Source organism: Phoca vitulina, unplaced genomic scaffold, assembly GCF_004348235.1.
Source record: "Phoca vitulina isolate PV1807 unplaced genomic scaffold, GSC_HSeal_1.0 scaffold1, whole genome shotgun sequence".
NCBI classification, from domain to species: domain Eukaryota; kingdom Metazoa; phylum Chordata; class Mammalia; order Carnivora; family Phocidae; genus Phoca; species Phoca vitulina.
Window position 1 is genome coordinate 10,853,842 of NW_022589704.1, and position 22,472 is coordinate 10,876,313.

Consider the following 22,472-nt stretch of genomic DNA (forward strand, 5'->3'; position numbering starts at 1 on the left):
AACTGTATCCCAATATTTTAAAGAGAGAACAACTTATATATATACAAAATATAATTTTAACTACAATGAAGGGATAGAATATGACTCTAAAAATGAAAATTAGCAAAAAGGATTTTTTTAAAAAGTGATTGATAAGATGTTGGTTGAAAAAGGGAAAAACAAAAATTTAAAAAAAAAGAAAAAGAAAAAAAAATAAAATTAAAAAAAATTAACTTTGGGAGACTAAAGAATCATGGGGAAAAAAGCCATGAATTCTATGCTATATTCCCCTAGTGCTGGAGTTCTGCCATTCTCATTGATCAGTAAACTTGATCTTGGCTGGCTGTTCTTGCTGATCTTCTGGGGGAGGGGCCTGTTGCAGTAATTCTCAAATGTCTTTGCCTGAGACGGAATTGCCCCACCCTTGCCAGGGGCCAGGCTAAGTAATCTGCTCAGGTTTGCTCTTGGGAGCTTTTGTTCCCTGAAAGGTTTCCGTACAGCTTTGGAGGATGAGAGTGAAAATGGTGGCCTCCCAATCTCCTCCCCAGAGGAACCATGAACTCAGGGCCTGCTCCTCAGTGAGCCCCCAGAGAAAAGTAGTCAATCACTCCCGTCTCCCTGGTCTCCAGCCACACTCTGTGCTCACCTGGCTTGTGACCGAGCGTTTCTATCTCTGGCACCCGACCCCGTGTGGAGTCTCCAAACCCAGCAGATTCCTGCAGTGTGCTCCCGCACCACTCCTCCTGGGGGATGAAGGGGAGTCTCCCTGGATCTGCCGCTTGTTGGGTCCCTGCTGGAAGAGTAGTGGCCCGACTGTGCCACGGATCATGGTTTATGGCAACCCCAAGCTGAGAGACCACTCCTCAGCTCCGTCTCTCCAGCCGGCTTCCCTGCTCTGATACCTGGGAGCTCTGCCACACTCAGGCACCCCCGGTCTTTCTGTGACCCCGAGGTTCTTGAGACCACACTGTTCCAGCGAGGGTTCCATCCCCTGCTTAGCCACTGGAGCGATGTCCCTCAGTGGAACAGACTTCTACAAGTTTTGATTTTGGGCTCCACTGCTCTATCACTTGCCAGTAGCCGGCTCCCTCCCCCCATGGTCTATCTTCCCAAATATCACCTCGGATTCACTTCTCTGCACATCCTACCTTCCAGAAAGTGGTCGCTTTTCTGTTCAGAGAGTTGCTGCTATTCTTTTCTTCAATCTCCTGTTGAGTTTGTAGGTGTTCAGAATGGTTTGATACCTATCTAGCTAAATTCCTGGGACCAGACAAAATTTAGGTCTCCTACTTCTTCGCCATCTTGCTCCTCTACTCTTCTATGTATACTTTTTATGAGTCAACAAATCTGCAATCATTTTATTAGATTTCTTTGTTCTTAGCTAATATGAGAACATTTTTATTTTTAATAAGAATGTTTATTTCATTAGAGCTACCATATGATCCAGCAATTGCACTCCTGGGTATTTACCCCAAAGATACAAAAGTAGGGACCCGAAAGGGTACGTGCACCCCGATGTTTATAGCAGCAATGTCCACAATAGCCAAACTGTGGAAAGAGCCAAGATGTCCATCAACAGATGAATGGATAAAGAAGATGTGGTATATATATACAATGGAATATTATGCAGCCATCAAAAGGAATAAGATCTTGCCATTTGCAATGACGTGGATGGAACTGGAGGGTATTATGCTGAGCGAAATAAGTCAAACAGAGAAAGACATGTATCATATGACCTCACTGATATGAGGAATTCTTAATCTCAGGAAACAAACTGAGGGTTGCTGGAGTGGGGGGTGGGGTGGGAGGGATGGGGTGACTGGGTGATGGACACTGGGGAGGGTATGTGTTCTGGTAAGCGCTGTGAATTGTGCAAGACTGTTGAATCTCAGATCTGTACCTCTGAAACAAATAATGCAATATATGTTAAGAAAGAAAAAAAGAAGAAGAAGAATGTAGCAGCAGGGGAAGAATGAAGGGGGGGAAATCGGAGGGGGAGAAGAACCATGAGAGACGATGGACTCTGAAAAACAAACTGAGGGTTCTAGAGGGGAGGGGGTTGGGAAGATGGGTTAGCCTGGTGATGGGTATTGAGGAGGGCACGTTCTGCATGGAGCACTGGATGTTATGCACAAACAATAAATCATGGAACACTATATCTAAAACTAATGACGTAATGTATGGGGATTAACATAACAATAAAAAAATTAAAAAAAAAAAGAATGTTTATTTCATTTACATTTATCATGATAACTGATGTCATTGTTATATACTTTTTTGCAGAGTTTTCTATGTTCTTTGATTTATAGCTACAGCTATTAATATTGTTTTGGTATTTTCTATATTTCACCATATTGGCAGATCAGAAACATTTTGACATAGAGAGAATTTAATAAGAAGTCATGATGATGTGCATAAAAAACAAGATTTTCACTTTGTTTTCCTACAATGCAGCACTGTCATGTTATTCTCGTGCCTAAAGCACCACAAAGGCTTCCCAGCAAAGAAAAAATAAAACTAAGCTCCTTGCCCTGACTTACACAGCCTTGCATGGACATCTCTTACCTCCCATCCTACAAAGTCCTCACTCTGCTCCACACACACTGGCTTCCTCTCTCTGTTTTAATCTCACCAACCAATTTCCTGCTGGTCTTTGCAATATAAAATTCACACTGAGTTGGAAGCTTAGCCGACTGAGCCACCCAGGTGCCTGAATTCTTCATGTTGGCTCCTCTCTAACGTAACATAGTGTTAGCCGCTCCACTACAGGATCTTGTCTATTTTGTTTGCCATTTTATCTTCACTTCTTTCAGTGAAGTCATTTAGTAATATTTGTTAAGTGAATGATAAAGTAAATCATACTCATAAAATAGATTTCAAGGAATCGGCATCCAAGCTGGTCATACTATTTGGTGTCAACTCTCTTGAGTTGCTATTGGTTTCTAAATAGAACTGGAAAAGTAGCCAGTTTTGAAAAGATTAGGGTTATGGTAAATTCATTTTTATTTGGCTGGTTCATTGATGGATGGATGAACATAGAAAATATATAACCCATCTCTCTGTTGTGTTATGTGTTACACCAAAGCAACAACAACAACAACATAAAAACTTAGTCCTGAAAGTCTTACAGGCAAGACTTCAAGGAAACCCATGGCCAAAATACAACCAAAAGAGTTTTCCCAGAATAAATGTCTTAGTCTTACTTTAATTGCAAACATACTATTGATTGTCTGCATGAACCCAGTGAAATATACCAGAAACCCTCATATTTTGGATTTGAAAATGCTCAGACTTCCCAAGTCTGAAAGTAGTTCAAATATTATTTTTCAGTCCATGAATCCAGATGTCTTTTTATAAAATATCTTTAAATAAAAGATATCTGGATTTTCACTAGGGTTAAAGTTGCCAGATTTAGCAAATAAAAGTAGAGGACACCCAGTTACATCTGAATGTGAATTTTAGGTAAACAACAACCACTAAAGTTTAGTGAAGTGTGTTCTGTGCAATATCTGGAACAGACTTATGCTAAAAAAATTACTTGCCCTTTATTTGAAGTTCAAATTTAACTGGAAGGCCTATATTTTACTTGGTAACCCAGAACAGGGTCTATGATTGAGCAATATTTTCTCTAAGTGGTGCACTTAGAATACCTATCCCGTTTATAAAGCACAGAAAGTTAGCATCCAATTCTTGCTGCCTAGACTTCCTGAATATAAAAGAACAGATTCACTGATTGCCTTGAACTCTGGGTCTTAATGGGTGCTTTGACCCTTAGTTCAGTGTTGACTTGGGCTGGAGATATGGAAATATGCATTTGTACACTGCACGTCCATTCACAACACAGTTTCTTTTTCTCAGAATCTTTGGAGACTCCATTAAAAATCACTTGGTTTCATCATTCTTCTAAGGAACTGCTGTTTAGTTATTCAGTCAAAACTCTAAAGTGTTTTAAGATGATAGCACTAATGGGAAATGGCTTATGATTCCCACACAGTGTTAAGTATACCATAAAGCTGATGGGACATAAAGCATGGCTGCACCACGGAGTTCCCTCGTTTATGTGCAACGGGAGGTGGAAGTTTTCACTTAGCAGGCGGCACTTTTCATACACTGGGGAAATATGATTGCTAGATGCTGTGTTTATTTTTAATGACTGTGTTCCTGGTTTGCAAATTCAGTTCTCCTTTTCTGGTTGGAGTTTACAGGGAAAAAAGAAAACAAAAAATGTGAACCTTTCAGATTTCTGCTAATAAAGACACAAATGGATCTGCACATGGACCCAGCCCACCCTCGTTTCTTCTGTTTTTAATGGGGACAAATGCAGCCTTCAGCTTAGCTCCCTACCTGTACATTCAGGAATCTCAAGCTAATGAGTATCACTGCTCTCTGTGAGATAGACAACTTCTCTTAACTGGGTACTTCACATTGTTTTTTAGACATTTTCACGATTTCCCATAAAATAATTCTTCCTCGATCCCAAACCACCACGGCCACACTCTTTTTCCTTTCCCTCACTCACAGCCCAACTCTGCAAGGTCCTCCATCCATAGTTCATTTCTTGCCTCCTACTTCACTCTGCACCCACTGCACTCTTACTTCCACCCCTATAATTCATCCAACCCGCATTCTCCCAGATCATCTTACTGCACAGCCTGTGGAGAGATCCTTAAGCCCCTGGTAGGCAGAACAATGGCCCCCAAAGACATCCACATTCTAATCCCCACATCCTTGAACATGTTATGTTACATGGCAAAGATGAATTAAGATACCAGGTGGAATTAAGTTTGCTAATCAGGTGACCTTAAAATGGGGAGATTATCCTGGGTTATCCAGAATGGAAAATGTAATTACAAGGGTCTTTAAAAATGTTAGAGGAATGGGGCACCTGGGTGGCTCAGATGGTTAAGCATCTGCCTTCAGCTCAGGTCATGATCCCAGGGTCCTGGGATCAAGCCTGGCATCAGGCTCCCTGCTTACTGGGGAGTTTGCTTCTCCCTCTCCCTCTACTATTCCCCCTGCTTCTGCTCTCTTGCTCTCTCTGTCAAATAAATAAACAAAATCTTTTAAAAATATATGTTAGAGGGAGGGGCACCTGGGTGGCTCAGTCAGTTAAGCCTCCGACTCTGGACTTTGTCTCAGGTCATGATCTCAGGGTCTTGAGATGGAGCCCCAGGTTGGGCTCCATTCTCTGGAGGGAGTCTGCTTGAGATTCTCTCTCTCTGCCCCTGCCTCTCTTTCTCTGTCTCTTAAATAAACAAATAAATCTTTTTTTTTTTTAAATTAAAAAAATTAAAATGTTAGAGAGGGAGAGACCCAAGAGATGGCGGTATTAAAAAGGATCTGACTTGATGTTGCTGGTGTTGAAGATGGAGGAAGGGGCCAAGAACCAAGGAATGCAGGCAACCTCCAGGAGCTGGAAAAGGCAAGAGAATGGACCCATCTAGAACCTTCAGGAAGGAATGCAGCCCTACAGATGCCTTGATTCTAGCTCAGGAAAATCTGTGCCAGACCTCTGATTGACAGAACTATAAGGTAATAAATTTATATTGTTTTGAATCACCTGGGTTATGGTAATTTGCTAAGGCAGCAGTGGGAAACTAATACAGGTCCCTTGTTGCAACTCTCCCCTAGCTTTCCTCCTACCTCTCAGGCTGTTCCAGCTTTGCATGTAGACCCTCCTCTCCTGAGCCTTTGAATCCTCATCCTCTGTCCTAGATGCACTTTCTACCTACTCTGCATTATCCTCATTCAGGGCTCTGTGCACCACCTCTAAACGGATAACTCACACATTTATATTGCAATTCCATATTTCTCATTGAGTTTCAAGTCTATAAATACAACTACATGCCTGACAGCACTTCTCAGATGAATCACAGTCACTTAAAAACAAATACAGTCTAAGAATGAAATCCTGACCTTTCCCCCCAAATCGTCATCCTCTTCCAGCATAGCATGTTTTAGCTCAGTAAATGGAACCGCAGTCCAGCTAGTTATACAAGCCAGATACTTAGGAATCATCTTTGACAACTCTTCCTCTCCCTAAATCCTAAATCCTCCTTCCTCTTAAATCGAACACTATCTCTTATCCATTTTACTTAGTAAATATTGCTAAAATCCATCCATCTACTTCTTTACATCTCCACTGCCACCATTCTGGCTCTACCAGTTTGCTATTGCTATATAATAAATTGGCACAAACTTAGCTCATTTATTAGGTCATAGTTCTATAGGTCAGAAATCCAGAGTGTGGCTATGTTCTTTGTTGAGGCTGAAATCAAGATGTCAGTGGGCTGCATTGTCATCTGGGGCTCAGGAGCCCCTCACAAAATCATTCCTGTCAGCAGAATTGGTAGAATTTAGCTTCTTGCAATTATAGCACTGAAATCCCCAATTATTTGCTGGCTATCAGCAAGAGACTGTTGTCAGTTTTCAGAGGCCACCCACGTTCCTGCCCATATGATCCCCTCCAACACAAAGTTAGCAATGGTGCTGTGACTTTTCTACTTCCCATCTCTCTGACTTCCTGCCCTGTAACCAACTGGAGAAACGTCTCTACTTTTAAGAGCCCATGGGATTAGATTAGTCACACCTGGACAATCTCCCTATCTTAAAATCATCTGTGCATATACCATATAATATGGTCAAAGGTGCAATCTCTCATCAAATTAACAGATACTGGAAATTAGGGTGGGATATCTTTGGGGGAACATTTTTGAAATTCTGCCTACAACGTCAGCCTGAATTATCATCATTGTTCTCTGTACTATGAATTGACCTCCTAATTCACCCAGCCAAATCCATTCTTTCCCCTACTCCAGTCTGTTCACACTTCAGCCATAGTGATCATCTCAAAACACACACCTGATAATGTTACCCACATGTTTCCTGGTGCTCTTTAGTACAGTCATGGCCTAAAACAGCACTGCCTGATTTGTCTGCAGCCCAGTGCCTATAACTGCTCCCCCAACTCTAGGAGATCAGCACAGAACTCTCCAGTGACTACCTAGATATTTTCACAGCATTTCAGAATAATTTCACATCTGATGAAACTAAACATAAATTTGGGGCTTTTATTTGCATGCATTTTTTATTTTGAAATTTCATTATTTTAGTAATTTATTGTTATTGTATTTTATGCAAATATTAGACCGTGAAAAATTTTTTTAAAAATGGCCCTTCACCACTGAAAATTGGGGAAGTGCTGAACCAGTGGGCTCTGCTCACTCTGGCCTTGACTTCTCCAGCTCCATCTCATGCCTATGGCCTCTGACTCTTTAAACTCTAGCCACAGTGTCCACCAGGTAGTTCCTTCTGCTTTCCGTATTCCTTGTGCCATGTTGACTGTCATTTCTGGATCACAACCTCCCCATTATAGTCCCTCATTGCCCCAGAGTTCTCCAATATGTACCTATCACAATCTCAATATTAATAAATAGGTAAATATTTATTTTTTTTAAATCTGCTTTCCTCCTAAAATGTAAGTTTTGTGATATCAGAGAGCTTATCTTCCAGCTAATCGGCACATGCACAGCTGCCTGCAAATGCATGTGGAATGAGGGAATGAATCAATCAATAAATATAATCCATATTCAAATTTAAATAGTATTTCAACCAATCATTACCTGTTTGACCTTAATCATGATAGCTAAGTTTCCTAAACTTCATTTTTACTGTTGGCAATATTGGAATATTTTTGCCAGTCTCATAGGATCGATATGGAAATTAAAGCATGTACAAAATGCTTTGTTCGAAAAGTACAAGATGCTTCCAAGATGCAACTGACAAGTTGGTATGAATATGTCTCTTATGTAACATTGGCAAAAGGATGAAATGTATAACAAATCTATGCCTTTTGGAAATTATGTACCAAAGTCTTCAAATACATTCAATGTTTGCTTCCATCATGGAGGTTCTAAAATTTCATTCTAAAATATAATTGGGCAAATATACAAATATGTGGTAGAAGGCTGTTCATTCCAGCATTGTTTCTAATAAAAACATAGGAAAGACCCTAAAAGTGTCCTCACATATGAAAGGGCTGATGGAAGAGGCAACCTGGTTGGCATAATTTAAGAAACAACCCAAATATAGCCTCACTTTGTAAAAATGTTTCCTCAGTGCTACTAGAGGGCTGCTTCTGGTACATTGTACAGCTGATTTACACCCAGATACACAATGCTCAGAATGGGCTTTGGCTACAACATCAAGAACACATGAGTGTAAGCTAAAACTGAAGACATGATTTCAAGTATGTAGCAGTCTTCTTTTTTTTAATTGAAGTATGGTCCAAATACAATGTTATATATAGGAATTCAACAATTCTGAACGTTATGCAATGCTCACCATGTTATCATGGTGTAGTTACCATCTGTTACCATACAACATTACTACAATGTTAGTGACTATATTCCCTATGCTATACTTTTCATCCTTCTGACTTATTTTATAACAGAAGGTCTGTACCTCTTAATCCCCTTCACCTATTTTACCCATTCCCTCACCTCTCTCCCCTCTGGCAACCATCAGCTTGTTCTCTGTATTCATGAACCTGTTTCTACTTATTTGTTTTGTTTTTTAGATTCCACATGTAAATAAAATCATATAGTGTTTCTTTCTTTGTCTGACTTATTTCTCCAGGTCCATCTATGTTGTTTCATATGACAAGATTTCATTCTTTTCTATGGCTGAGCCATATCCCATGGTATATATACCACAGTTCCTTTATCCATTCATCTATCAGCGTATGCTTAGGTTGCTGCCATATCTTGGCTATTGTAAATAATGTCGCAGTAAACATTGAGGTGCATATATCTTTTTAAATTAGTGTTTTCATCTTCTTTGGGGAAATACCCAACAGTGGAATTACAGGATAGTATGATATTTCTACTTCTAATCTTTTGAGGAACCGCCATACTGTTTTCCATAGTGGCTGCACCAATTTACATTCTTACCAATAGTGCCGAGGCTTCCATTTTCTCCACCTCCTCACCAGCACTTCTTATTTCTTGTTTTTTTCATACTTGCCATTCTGACTGGTGGGAAGTGATATCTCACTGTGGTTTTGATTTTCATTCCCTGATGATTAGTGATGTTGAGCATCTTTTCATGTGTCTATTGGTCGGTCATCTGTAAATCTTCTTTGGAGAAATGTCTATTCAAGTCTTTTGCCCATTTTTAAATCAGATTGTTAGTTTTTGCTTTTGGTTTTTTGGGTTTTTTTTTTTTGGTTTTGAGTTGTATGAGTTCTTTATATATTTTGGATATAAACCCCTTATCGAATATATCATTTGCAAATATCTTCTATCATTCAGTAGGTAGCCTTTTCATTTTATTGATGGTTTCCTTTTCTGTGCAAAGTTTTTTAGTTTTAGTTTGATGTAGTCCTTATTTTTTTTTCTTTGTTTATTTTTATTTTTTATTTTGTTTCCCTTGCCTGAGGAGACATATCCAGAAAAATGGAAGCATGAAGCAACTTTGATTGAATGTGAAACTGAGAGAGTAGGTTGAGATCTATACTAACACTGGTAGTAGCAGGACAGGAAACAGTCCCAGCCACATAAGTTGCATAACTACTTTCATAAGAGATGACACTTCTGCAATGGCCATAACAATGAGCAGAGGGTCCCTGAGGTCTTCTCCTCCGGTGGCTGTAACACCATCAGCTGGCTCTAAAGTAAATGTTTCAGAGGCAGTTGTAAGTTTGCAACCTCACTGAAAAAGTACCTCTGAGTTCCAAAATATCTATACCAATACAAGAGAAGCAAAGGCCTCTAAGGATTTAAGAAGCATCCAGAATTCTTGATTAACTCTTAGGGGCCCCAAAACAAAAAATACTGGATTACTCATTCACCTGGACAGATAGTGGCTTGAGATATTAATTTGAATACAAGAGTTACAAACTATATCTCCCCCAAATTGGTAAATAGGCCATTTGATCTATGGATCAATCTACTTATTATGTATCATAGAATGTCTACACTTGTTTTGTTTTGTTTTTTTAATATTTTATTTATTTATTTGACAGAGAGAGAGTGAGAGCACAAGCCAGGAGACAGGGAGAAGCAGGTTCCTCGCTGAGCGGGGAGCCCGACATGGGACTCGATCCCAGGACCCTGGGATCATGACCTGAGCCGAAGGCAGCCGCTTAACCAACTGAGCCACTCAGGCGCCCCAGTCTACACTTGTTTTAAGTAAGAAAGTAAGATATGCTGTTTTTTAACTTCTCTCCCATATCCTTGTGTTGAATTAGGAAAGGATGGACTGGAAAAATACACCATTGGTGAAGACCCATCTGTCTGATTCCTGAAGGTCCACATGGGAAATAGAGCCCAAATGATAAAGGGTGTTTTCAGAGGGATGCTGTCTGTAACTTGCTGGAAACAACTCAACTAATGACTCTCACCCCAGAGAACCGAGTGGTGGTAGAAAAATAAGAGCCACACAGATAGATGTTCCATCATGCAGAGCTCTGTCTTCTTCCACAAACATCAGAGTCAAACCTAGCAGTAGAGATAATGGCATATTGGATAGTCTGCACCCAGCCTTGACGCATTCATGCTCAGATTTTTATAAATGCACATTAGGTCTTGGACTTCTTTAATATAGATTAATTTTACTAAACCTATCCAGGACATGGGTTAGAAATTGTGCTGGTTAGGAAAAGATAGGCTTTGGTTATAGCAAAGCATGGGGAGGGGAGAATTTGAAGAAGGTAGAAAAAGCGTTGCCTGGGTAGCTCTGTCATTAAGCATCTGCCTTTGGCTCAGGTCATGATCCCAGGGTCCTGGGATCGAGCCCCACCTAGGGCTCCCTGCTTGGCGGGAAGCCTGCTTCTCCCACTCCCACTCCCCCTGCTTGTGTTCCCTCTCTCACTGTCTCTCTCTGTCAAATAAATAAATAAAATCTTAAAATAATAATAATAACTTATTTAAAAAAAGAAGATAGAAGAAATAGGATTTTTTTTTATAATGAGTACTGGAAAGAATTAATAAAAAGGGATTTGAAATATAGATATGAGATTTGTAAGAATAAGTGTATGTAATAAAAATGAATGCTTCTATAGGGCTTCTGATATGCCAGGTACTCCTGTAGGAGCTTCGTGTGTAGTAACTCTTGTAATGATCCCTACATAATTCATGAGGACAGTACCATCACTAACAGAGGAATGAGGAAACTAAAGGACAGAAGTTGACAATCTGCTCAAATAAGTGTCTGAACCAAGTTTGAATCCAGGCATCTTGGCTCTAGACCAGTCTTTTAACTACCACACCTTGTCAGAAGTGGCAAAAAGAACACTTTTATATTAAGAATTTAATGATAAGCAAGAATTTGGGAATATGGCTGAATGACATGTAAAGGTCAAGGAAAAAGGTGAGTGTGCAGGAAGAACTTGGGAAGGTGGCTCATAACATCCAGTCTGGGGTTTCATATGGCAAAAATGCCTTGTTTGTAGCAATAGCAGCCTCTTGAAACTTGATCTTCCTGCCCTATTGCCCTGGGTTTTTATTAGCTGAAAAAAGCCCATTTGTTATTTCTAGTGGAGCAAATTTCCAGTGGCTATGGGAAATAAAGCTTCAATTATTCAACATTTGAACAATCTGTTAGAAATGGCAATAGCTGGGCATAACCTTGACAAACTCTAACACTGTAGGTGATTTCAAAGGTAAAAAGACAGAGTTTTAATAATATTTGTGCATTAAGCCCTGATGTATTATTCTTTGTTAGTCTTCAACTGTCTACAGTATTTGCTACAATTATTTTATTTGGGGCCTTTTTTATTGGGGGACACAATCAATAACTCCTACAATGACGAACATTTAAGATATTCTTAAATCTTATTTTTTTCTGTTCAGTAATTTTTCTGTTTTAGGATTGAAAACACCAGTGACCAAATACTATTTTAAGCAAAGAAAGAAAATGAGCAAATGTTCACTATTTTAAGATGACAACATTTTATAAAAGAAATAATGGACATGAAATTTAACCAAATCTTGATTTAGTTATAATATTTTCCATCATATTGAACTGTGTTAACATAAGAAGCATTGGGGAGAAGATTGCATCTATATTGCATTATTATCCTTTGTTTCAGGTAATAACAATTTATCATGCTTCAATACCAAGAAATGTGTGATGATATTTTGTTACATTTACCACCATGTTACCAAAAAAAAGAAGAGAGAAAGAAAAAAAGAAAGAAAGAAAGAAAGAAAGAAAGAAAGAAAGAAAGAAAGAAAGAAAGAAAGAAAGAAAGAAGAAAGAAAAGAAATAGTAGGCTTAGAGCAATGGAAATATTTATATGGAATTCTGTAATAACTGTTTAATCTGATAGCAAATAATTCCTATTGAATAGCAAAAGAGTTAACTGTACAGCTTTAAGCAATATGCTATAAGACATTAAACAATTCTTGAGAAATCAGTTTTATAAAGCAATTTATGATTTGAATGTAGATAAAGCATTTGTTATGCAGCATTCTAAAATGCAGAATTTTGAGTTAAATGTATAAAGTATAAATAGAAAGTTCCTTCAATTACAGAAAAAAACACCATAAAAAGAGCTATAACCTATAATCACACAGTCAAGGTATGTAGGAGAGAAATCACTTATAGTGGGTTAAAGGGGAGAGACAAAGGGAAAGGAGAGAGAGAGAGAGAGAGACAGAGGGAGAAAGGGAAAGAGAGAGATAAGCTTGTTTCATGAAGAAATGCTATAGTTTATAGATACATTAAAGTAGTTGAGTTTTGTGTAAATGGGAGGTAGGTAATTTAAAGTTTTGTATGTCAAAACATTTTGACATCTTAAAGTATCTATGAAATTAGGGTATTGTATAAAAACTGACACACAGACTGAGAGAAAACCGTCTCTTCTTAAAAAAAAAAAAAAGATTACACAGTCAAATTGATCAATGGATCAGTAAATCTAGAGAATTGCACACCCAAGACCAGATGTCACCTGTATTTCATTCAGATTTTTGTCCCAGCTGTAGCTTGTTAATTTAGTGGGTTAAAAACCAAAGTTTTAAGAAGGAAAAGGCAGTTCTTGTTTTTGGCGTGCTTTGCAGTTTTCCCTCATAGACTGACATTGTGAATGCAGGTATTGCCTTGTTTGATCAAAGACTAAAACTTTTTTCTCATGTTTACTTTTAGAAAAAAATAAACAACATGTATTTCTTTGAAGAACAGAAGTAAAATAATGCTTTCAATTTATATAAATTTTTGAGAAGGACAAAAATCTTAAGAAAGTTGAATCTGAAATAACTTTTACCTAAAGTCATAAATCCTATCTAGTATGTTCAAACACTTGATTTTGAATCAGAATGTTCCAAACTACTATTTAATAATAAGAACTCTGTGATTCTAATATTTGAAAATCCAAAGTTATCATAAATTTTTGTGTATTAAATTAGATTTTATAAAAATATAGATAGGAAATATTAAAATGAAGAAAATTTAATTTTTATTATTTTTTATTATTTTTTATTTTTATTTTTTAAAGATTTTATTTATTTATTTGAGAGAGAGAGAATGAGAGACAGAGAGCATGAGAAGGAGGAGGGTCAGAGGGAGCAGACTCCCTGCCGAGCAGGGAGCCCGATGCGGGACTCAATCCCGGGACTCCAGGATCATGACCTGAGCCGAAGGCAGTTGCTTAACCAACTGAGCCACCCAGGCGCCCTATTATTTTTTAAAAAGGGATTTGTCATGATTAATATTTTTCTATGCCCTTTTAAAAATTCTTCATCAGCTCTTAGTAGTCATGTTTAGCTTTCCAGTATTTTAGATAAACTACAGTAGAAAATTAAATCCATATTTTAGTGAACATGATCTTCATAGGTGGAAAACTTTACTTCAGCGTCTGGACTGCCTGAATTATTAGTTGGATATTACTTGAGTACTCTTGATGAAAAGGGAATTATACTGTCACACTCAAAAAAATTCAATTAGCATGTAGCAAAGCACAAAATAATTTATCTAACCACGTTATCTCTCATGTAAAATATCATAATCATAAAAACTTCTATTCTTGGAAATTTCTGTTTACATTACTATAATTTTCTCAATGTAATAAACTTTCTCTGCATATATCATTAACTGCTTAACAATTATGTATCTAGATCCATTATTTCCTCCTAATCATACACTGAAATACCAGAGTCACTTGAAATTAAAATAAATCATCAGTTTTTTCCCCAAGAACAGCAAGATCCCTGCAAGCATTTGCTTTCTACAAACTTGACTCTACTTTTATTTTTAATAGTATTACTTTATTTTCTTGATTATCTCACAACACAGGGACATTAAATACCAGAATGTGAAAACCTGGAAAAGATAGCAGTTTAGATTGAGCTTCAGAGCTGGGAAAAAAAAAAAGTCAACTTAATAAACCTCCAAGTAATAAACTTATGAATTCTTGAATAATGATAGCAATAATTAGAGATATTATGAACAAAGATCAAGCTTCAAACATACAAATACAGTCAAGCACACGTGTAATTGGAATGCTTTCTTCTTAAGACCAAGAGAGAAGTAGGATGTCTTTCTCATCATTCAATTTTTTTAAAGATTTTTTAATTTATTCGACAGGGAGAGACACAGCGAGAGAGGGAACACAAGCATGGGGAGTGGGAAAGGGAGAAGCAGGCTTCCCACGGAGCAGGGAGCCTGATGGGGGCTAGATCCCAGGACCCTGGGATCATGACCTGAGTTGAAGGCAGACGCTTAACCAACTGAGCCACCCAGGCAACCCTGTTTATTTATTTTAGAGAGAGAGAGGGAGAGCATGCGTGTGGGCATGTGCAAGTGATGCAAGTTGGGGGAGGGGCAGAGGGAGAGGAAAAGAATCTCAAGCAGATTACCCGCTAAGCAAGGAGCCCAATGCAGGGTTCAATCCCAGGACACCGAGATCATGACCTGATCCAAAACTGAGAATCAGATGCTCAACCGACTGAGCCACCCATGTGCCTCTTCACCATTCATTTTTAATATCACAGTGGAAACTCTAACCTGTGCAAAAAGACATAACATAAATACTGTATTAAGTATAATAGGTCCCAAAGGAAGAAATAAAACTTTCTAACTGCAGATCATGTGATTGTCTACACTGAAAGTCCCAAAGAATCTAGGCTCCTAAAGTCAATGAATGAATTTAATATGATTATAGAATATAAGAAGGCACAAAGTCAACCATATTTCTAGATAGTAGCTATGAACAGTTTGAATTTGAAATAAAAAATTACTATGTTCAGGAACACACTCCCTCAAATACATATATCTATGTATATATATGTGTGTGTGTGTGTATATATATATATATGTATGTATATAAATACCTAACACAAGATGTGCTCGGTCAATATGCTGAAAACTATAAATCATTGATGAAAACTACCAAAGAAGAGCTAAATAAATCAGCAAGATTCCTGTATGCAGCCACAGGCTGAATCTAAAAGAGCAAAGACAGTTCTGGAAAAGAAAATTAAATTTGGAAGATTTGCATTATCTGATTCTGAAACTTTCTGTAAAGCTACAATAATCAAGACAGTGTATTATTGGTGAAAAAAATGAGCAACACATTGTTTACTACAAAATAATAGATAATAAGGAATTGACCCGTATAAATATGACATAGTTTACTGTAAAATAATACAGAACAAGAAATAGACCCAAACAAATATTATCAATTGATATTTACAAAGGTGCAAAGGCAATTCTACAGAGATTTAGTCTTGGGACTAAATTGGACATCCATTTGAAAATTAATGAACCTTAACATATATCTTAAACTTTTATTAAAAATTAACTAAGAATGGATCTTGATTTAAATGTAAAATGTAAAACTATAAAAGTTCCAGAGGAAAACATAACATAAAATCTGTGAATTTGCATTTGGCAAAGTGTTTTTACACATGATACCAAAAGCATGATCCATTAAAGATAACATGGATGAATCGGACTTTATTAAAATTAATGTTACTCTCTGCAATAGCTACTGTTCAAAAAACAAAAAGGTGAATCACAATTGGAACAAAATATTTGCAGATCATATATCTGAAAAGAGTGTATATCTAGGATATATAAATAACTCTAACAACTTGCTCATAAGAACACAAACCACCCAATTGAATTATGCAGTTCATATCTATTTTTATCAGTTTATTGAAGGAAAAACAGGTAACATACAGTTAAGTAAAAGGGACCTTAGTCTTCCCTGGGGCTTTTAGTCTGCTTTTTCAACTCATGCCTGTATATAGGATTTGACTTTCAGTGTGTTTGTTCACAGCAATAAATTGAAATTATTAATAATAAATAAATAATAGATAATAGTTTCCATATATGCATTCTTATATAATATTCATGTGTGTGTGTGTATATATATATATAAGTACACATATAAACACTTATACACACAGATGTATGTGGTATGAAGACTGGCACAGTGAGGGAACAAAAATTCACACTGACTTTTTTTTCCTCAGTCACCATTTTCATGGGAACAGGACAGCTAAGAGAAATATATAACATCTAAACCCTTTTGCAATAACATTGGTATAATTTCCCCGCTCTTTTCTTTTGTTCTTTTGTGTGTGTGTGTGTGTGTGTATGTGTTTTAATTTAAATTCAATTAGCTGACATCTAGTACATCATTAGGTTCAGATGGAATGTTTAATAATGTATCAGTTGCGTCTAACACCCAGTGCTCATCACATCACGTGCCCTCCTTAATGCCCATCACCCAGTTAACCCACCCCCCACCCATCTCCTCTCCAGCAACCTCAGTTTCTTTCCTAGAGTTAAGAGTCTCTCATGGTGCCCCATTCTTTTCTTAACAAAAGTAGTAATACCTCTTAGGCTTAGGCTTTCAAAATTATGGTTTTAAGACCCAAGCTAACAGCTCTGGTTGAGAAACCTTCTCTTTTCAAGTTTAAAACAAATTCAATTGCTTATTATAGTGAATGGATTTAAAGTTTCTCCTTGAAAAACTCATTAAGCCATTCATAATATAATGCACATGAATTACAGTCTATGAATAAATACAGTACCTATGACTGCCTAGTACGATGTCTTGCAGAATGTTCACAATTATGGTTTGAATTCAAAGTTTTTTTGTTTTTTTTTAAAGATTTTATTTATTTACTTGACAGAGAGAGACACAGCGAGAGAGGGAACACAAGCAGGGGAGTGGGAGAGGGAGAAGCAGGCTTCCCGCAGAGAAGGGAGCCTAATGCCAGGCTGGATCCCAGGACCCTAGGATCATGACCTGAGCCGAAAGCAGATGTTTAATGACTGAGCCACCCAGGTGCCTCTGAATTCAAAGTTTTAAATGGTAAACATTTAATATACTTCTTGATGGTGATAAAAAGTAACTCATAAATTTGGAAGTGAAAATTACAAATATTTTGAAAGAAAAGCTGCAAAATAAATATAAGGCATTACATTAGACCCAAGGCTATCTAGCATGGTCAAGAATTGAGTATATCAACTGTTTTATTTGCCAGTTACCATAAATGTCATACTTAAAAAACCTTTTAAAAGAACCGTAAAGGGTCTGGAAATTTGCCATTTAAAATTTGACTTCATCTATTTTGATATCTTGAAAGCATTTTGGTATCTTGCTCCTGACATTTCAATGTACTTTTTCATTTCCAAAAATATTCTTGGGTAATTCAGCTGACTTTTCAAGAAAATAATAAATACCTCATGTCTACTAGATGTTAACTGCATATCAGACATTATTATATTTACCATATATTATCTCATTTTATCTTTAATACAACATTATGAGATAAGAGGTATCTTTATTGCCCTTTTAGATATTTTATTTACTAAAGTAAAATCTTACGGAGTCACATGAGTAACATTGTGGGCTCTGGAAACAAAAGGTCTTGTATGGGAATGGCTGCTCCCATGTGCCCTGGTGACCTTGTAGCTACCCACATTGGGCACATAGGCAAGGCTTGACTTACAGCTAATCTGAGTCTTGGTAGATCACCTTTGCTTCCCTGAGAACATGACGGGATGGAAAGTTTGTGAGTTGCTGCTTGGAGCTACTTCCTACTTCTCTCCCTAACTTCCTGGGATGCTGGGAAGAGACAGTTTTTATTACCTCCAGGTTCTGATGAGCATGAGATTTTCTGCCCCACCCCTCAAGGTATCACTGCAGGCTATAAAACTGCATAGCGACCCTGGGCAATTGTACAATTGCACATAGTGTAAAATTGGGTCCTCAGCAACAAAGTGTCCCACAACTCTTGTTGCATTACCATCTGACTCCTTTTGTTTGGTGTCATTCTTTTGGGTATATGGGACTAGGACCCAGGACATGGCCCCTGTGGCTGTTCACCCTGTCACTGTATAAATGAGTAATAAACTAACAATCATTTTATCTTCACTGGACAAGTTGGTCAAGTCTTGCCTCACTGAATGTGCTCGGCATGTTTCAGCTTCCAATTCCTACCGCACCCCTTTAGACAACTTATATATATTTTATTTTGTCCGACGTTGCATAGTTAAGTGACACTATAAGAATTCATTTCCAGGTTTCTTGAGCTTGTTCTCTTAACCACTATCCCCAGTGAATGGCAGTCTACCTCTACATACATGTAGCTGTCCCTTCCCAAACCACTGGAGCTTTTCTAGTCACAAACCCTTTTTGAAATGGGCTTGGTATTTTTAGTTTGAGGAATATTTGAGATAATCATGTCAGTTATATATTTTCATATAATAAATCATCCCCAAAATTAGTGGCTTTAAAAAACAATAAACACGTATTGTCCTCACAGTTTCTGTGGGTCAGGAATTCAGGAGTGGATTACCTGGCCACTTTTGATTCAGAATCTTATGAATTTGCAGATGTTGGCCGACTGTGTAATCATCTGATGGTTTGGCTGACATTGGAGAATCCATTTCCAAAGTAGGTTACTCACATGGCTGTCAAGTGCATGCTGGGTACTTGCAGGAGACCTCAGTTCCTCCCCACTAGACTCCCTTTATTGGTTACTTGAGTAATATCTTTATAGCATGATGAATGGCTTCTTCTAAAGCAAGCAAGTCAAGAGAGAGCTACATGGTAGCCACGTTTTTTATGATCTAGCCTTGGATGTCATAGAGCATCCTCTCTGCCATATTCCATTCAATAGAAGCAAAGTCACTAAGTCTGGCACACATTCAAGGAGGGAGGGTATAATTAGTTTTGACTTTTGAGGGAAGAGTGTTAAAGAATTAGTAGGCATATTTTAAAATCACTACAGATGTAAATCATCTATAATGCATTTCATTAAAAAGTGCTGCCCTTTTTATATGAATATTATATTAAAGATTCACTGTCTATTTCTGATCATCGTGCTAGAAATGAGTTGATTTAAGGACTTGATTTGTGACTCTTGATGAAAAAAATATGGTTTGCTTTCATGAGTTGTCTCTTATTATTATAAACTTTTTCATGTTTATAATATGTGGTATAAGGTCAATTTGTGCATGTGTAACAGTGGAAACTACATATAATTCAGGGATCATCACTCTATTGCCTCCTATTTTAGGCCTTTTTAAAGTTCTGTACTTAACTCTCTGCATTTAGCTGTCCAGTGAGAAAAACGATTGCAAGAAAGACACATTTTTAAGGCGACCTCATGAAAGCAGCTTATATTACTTCTACACATATTCCTTTGGCCAGGACTCAGTTATATGACCAGCCCAACTAGCAAAGAAGGCTGGAAACTGAGGAACCACAGATATGGGGGAGAACAATCCATTCTGCCAAAATAAGAACAGAAGTCATTTCTAAAAATATAACCCAAAATATTCCTACATGTGCAACAGTATATTTACTACAACATTGTTGCAATAGAAAAAAATTGGAAATAACCTAATAATGCTTGAGCAGGTGAATGAGTAATTAAAATATGACATGTTTACAACATAGAATATTATGTAGAGTTAAAACGAATAAACTAGGGCGCCTGGGTGACACAGTCAGCTAAGCATCCAACTCTTGGTTTTAGCTCAGGTCCCCATCTCACGGCAGTCCGTGGGATCTAGCCCGGCGTCAGGCTCTGTGCTTACTGCAGAATCTGCTTCAGATTCTTTCTCCCTCCCCGTCTGCCCCTCCCCGCTTTTACTCTCTTTCTCGAAAGAAATAAATAAAATCTTTAAAAAAAAATGAATAGGGATGCCTGGATGGCTCAGTCGTTAAGCATCTGCCTTCAGGTCAGGTCATGATCTCAGTGTCCTGGGATCTAGCCCCGCATTGGGCTCCCTGCTCAGCGGGGAGCCTGCTTCTCCCTCTCCCACTCCCCCTGCTGGTGTTCCTTCTCTCGCTGTGTCTCTCTCTGTCAAATAAATAAAAATCTTTTAAAAAAAAATTAATAAACTAGACATATACCAACATATATAAGGACATCTTGAAAATAAAACACAATGCAAAAGCTAGATTTACTATGATACATTTTCAATTATGTCATTTGTAAAAATTTTAAAAAAGAAATCAATATTGTATTATGAAATAATTTCTTTAAATTTTACAATGATAAATATCAAGTCAATTAAATCAAGGGCATCTGGTCAGGGAGAAGGCATTAGGTGTTGGGAAGGAATCAAAAGAGGCTGTAAATGTGTCTGTAATGTTTTATACCTTAAATTTAAATTCTTTAGAAGAAAATATGAGAAATAAATAAGACAAAATGAATTTAATATGATTTAGTTAATTAAAACACAAAATATACAGAAAAGTCATGTGTCCCTATAAACTATTTCAATCATCATTTGCTTGGTGAATGTCACATTTAATTAGACTGTGATTCTCCTACATTTACCAAGTGGAATTACCATGAATTTTTTTTAAAGTATTTCTTTAAACATTACATTCCCAAACACCAATGATTTATGTTTTTTTTCAGTTTTGCATATCATCATGTTTAATATGATAAAATGCCAAACTACCTTCTAAATATAACTTATTACTAAAAACAAATTTTTTAAATCTGACAAACTACATTTTTTTTCTAGAAGTTAAAGATAGAATGGGTAATATACATCAGATGTTCCTATTAAGTAACATTTTCTCTATAGAGTTTGAGTTTTTACCTAAGGAAAAAAAGGAGTTGTTTCAGAAAATTCATCTCTCTAATCAAGTATTTATATTCTTCTAATTAACGTCTTAACCTACCTTGCTTTAATGTTTGCTAAGAAGGAAGAAAAATTAAATATGTATTTTTTTACAATTTAGCAGGAGTAAACTTTCTTTTGATGTTCAATCAGCATTCTAAACAAGTAAGCTAATCTAAATAATTAGTCAAGGATTTCAATTTACAGATTATGTTATCTTGAGTGTTTTGTTGAGAACATTTATGCCTCACCTCCCATTTCATTTCCTAGGCATTGAGTGTTGCTCCCAAGAACTTCAGGACTATAAAAGACTAAGTTTGTGTCCTTCCCAAAATCTGTATGTTGAAACTCTAACCCCCCAGTGGGACTGTATGGAGGTGGGGCCTTTCAGAAATAATTCTGTTTAGATGAAATCATGAGGGTGGAGTCCCCATGATGCAGTTAGTGTCCTTACAAGAAGGGGAAGAGACTAGAGCTCCCTTTCTTGGCCATGTGAGGACACAGCAAGAAGGCAGCCATTCACAAGTCAAGAAGCAGGCTCTCACCACAACCAGACCATGCTGGCAACAGCTTCCAGAACTGTGAGAGATAAATGATTGTTGTGTAAGCCAACCATTTATGTTATTTTTTTACAGCAGCCTGGGCGGACTAAGAAAGTAAATGATTGGAAAAACCACTTTTTTTTTTTTTTTTTTTGCAAATAAGCAAAACCAATATATCATAAAACGCTGCTAAAGAAAATCCAATTTGGTGCATTGGCAGAGTTCCAAATAAATGTTTTATTTTAAGCAACAACTCAGTGAACTTATTCACCTGCAAGAAAAGAAAGAGACTCATGTAAATTTTGGGGGTAAGCATAATTATAGTATCCTGTTGTTATAGCTCAAAAGAAGAAGAAGAGGAAGAAATAAAGAAAACAAGTTAACCACAAAATGCTACCATCAGTCTGATAATTTCAGCTACAGATTCAGTAATGGTAATAGCATAACAGACAATTGATGAATAAAAGTAAACAGACTTCTTCTTAGGTTAATGGAAGTTTCAAATTAAATATTTTTTTTTGTCCGGATACATAAAAATGTAGGAATTTTGCTTTGAGTAAACACATAAAATGTACAACAAATTTTCTTCCTAGAATGAACATTTATGTTAAGGGTAAGTGAGGGGATTATATGGGACAAAAAATTAAGATGAGGCTTAGGAAGAGCTGAGATTCAAAAATGAGGTGATTTCAGGAAAAAAAAAAAGTCACAGTCATAAACAGGGTGAGTTCCTGAGATAGGACCGAGATGAGGCTTGGGAGTAGCATGGAGCTCTTAAAGGTGAAGTTAGCTGTGGTATGAAATTAAGGACCTGGGGAAAACAAAGGGAAGCAAGAAGCTCAAACGAGAGGC